Source organism: Octopus bimaculoides, chromosome 7 (genome assembly GCF_001194135.2).
Source record: "Octopus bimaculoides isolate UCB-OBI-ISO-001 chromosome 7, ASM119413v2, whole genome shotgun sequence".
Lineage (NCBI taxonomy): Eukaryota > Metazoa > Mollusca > Cephalopoda > Octopoda > Octopodidae > Octopus > Octopus bimaculoides.
Window position 1 is genome coordinate 77,625,702 of NC_068987.1, and position 2,469 is coordinate 77,628,170.

The following is a 2,469-nucleotide window of genomic DNA, read 5'->3' on the forward strand; positions in this document are numbered from 1 at the left end:
CAAGAGAGAGAGGAGCGAGAGAGAGAGAAGAGCAAGAGAGAGAGAAGAGCAAGAGAGAGAGAGAGAGGAGCGAGAGAGAGAAAGAAAACCAAGAGAGAGAGAGCGGAACGAGAGAGAGAGGAGTGAGAGAGAAGCGAGAGAGAGAGAGAGAGGAGCGAGAGAGAGGCGAGAGCTCTCACACCTCTCTCTCTAGCTCTTCTCTCTCTCGCTCCTAGTACGTTAGGACGGACGTACGTTCATAGTTCGTTAGGACGGATGTACGTGCAGGCGAATAGGGACGCACGTGCGTACGTTCATAGTTCGTTAGGACGGACGTAAGTACAGGCGAAAAGGGACGGACACGCGAACGTTCATAGTTCGTTAGGACGGACGTAAGTACAGGCAAATAGTGACGAACGTGCGTCCGTTCATAGTTCGTTAGGATGGACGTACGTGCAGGCGAATACCGACGGACGCACGAACGTTCATAGTTCGTTAGGACGAACGTAAGTACAGACGAAAAGAGACGGACGCGTGTACGTTCATAGTTCGTTAGGACGGATGTACGTGCAGACGAATAGGGACGGACGTACGTGCAGACGAATAGGGACGGACGCACGTACATTCATAATTCGTTAGGACGGACGTACGTACGTACAGGCGAATAGCGACGGACTCGCGTACGTTCATAGTTCGTTCTGACGGACGTAAGTGCAGGCGAATAGGGACGGACGTGAGTACGTTCATAGATCGTTTGGACGGACGTAAGTGCAGGCGAATAGGGACGGACGGGCGCACATTCATAGTTCGTTAGGACAGACGTACGTGCAGGCGAATAGGGACGGACGCGCGTACGTTCATAGTTCGTTAGGACGGACGGACGTGCAGGCGAATAGGGACGGACGCGCGTACATTCATAGTTCGTTATGACGGGCGTACGTGAAGGCGAATAGGGACGCACGTGAGTACGTTCATAGATCGTTAGGACGGACGTAAGTGCAGGCGAATAGGGATGGACTCACGTACGTTCATAGTTCGTTAGCACGGACATACGTGCAGGCGAATAGGGACGGACGCTTACGTTCATAGTTCATTAGGACAGACGTACGCGCAGGCGAATAGGGACGGACGCACGTACGTTCATAGTTCGTTAGGACGGACGTACATACAGGCAAATAGGGCCGGATGCGTGCACGTTCATAGTTCGTTAGGACGGACGTAAGTGCAGGCGAATAGGGACGGACGCGCGTACATTCATAGTTCGTTAGAACGGACGTACGTGCAGGCGAATAGGAACGGACGTGAGTACGTTCATAGATCGTTAGCACGGACATACGTGCAGGCGAATATGGACGGACGCTTACGTTCATAGTTCATTAGGACAGATGTACGCGCAGGCGAATAGGGACGGACGCACGTACGTTCATAGCAGGCGAATAGGGACGGATGCGCGTACGTTCATAGTTCGTTAGGACGGACGTATGTGCAGGCGAATAGGGACGGACGCACGTAGGTTCACAGTTCGTTAGGACGGACGTATGTGCAGGCGAATAGGGACGGACGCACGTACGTTCAAAGTTTGTTAGAACAGACGTACGTGCAGGCAAATGGGGACGGGCGCACTTACGTTCATAGTTCGTTAGGACGGGCGTACGTGCAGCTAATAGAGACGGACGCACGTACGTTCATAGTTCGTTAGGACAGACGTACGTGCAGGCGAATAGGGACGGACGCGAGTACGTTCATAGTTCGTTAGGACGGACGTACGTGCAGGCGAATAGGGACGGACGCACGTACGTTCATAGTTCGTTAGAACGGACGTACGTGCAGGCAAATAGGGACGGACGCACGTACGTGCATAGTTCGTTAGGACGGACGTACGAGCAGGCGAATAGGGACGGACGCACGTAGGTTCACAATTCGTTAGAACGGACGTACGTGCAGGCAAATAGGGACGGACGTACGTACGTTCATAGTCCGTTAGGACGGACGTACGAACAGGCGAATAGGGACGGACGGACGTGCAGGCGAATAGGGACGGACGCGAGTACGTTCATAGTTCGTTAGGACGGACGTACGTGCAGGCGAATAGGGACGGACGCACGTACGTTCTTAGTTTGTTAGGACGGACGTACGTGCAGTTAATAGAGACGGACGCGCGTACGTTCATAGTTCGTTAGGACGGACGTAGGTGCAGGCGAATAGAGACCGACGCGCGTACGTTCATAATTCGTTAGGACGGACGTACGTAACTACGTGCAGGCGATAGGGACGGACGCACGTACGTTCATAGTTCGTTAGGACGGAGCTCCGTAGCTCTCCGGCAGAGCGGGCGTACGTTGAGACAAGAGCAACGGACGAAGCTCCGTAGCTCTCTGGCAGAGCGGGCGTACGCTGAGACAAGAGCAACGGACGAAGCTCCGTAGCTCTCCGGCAGAGCGGGCGTACGTTGAGACAAGAGCAACGGACGAAACTCCGTAGCTCTCCGGC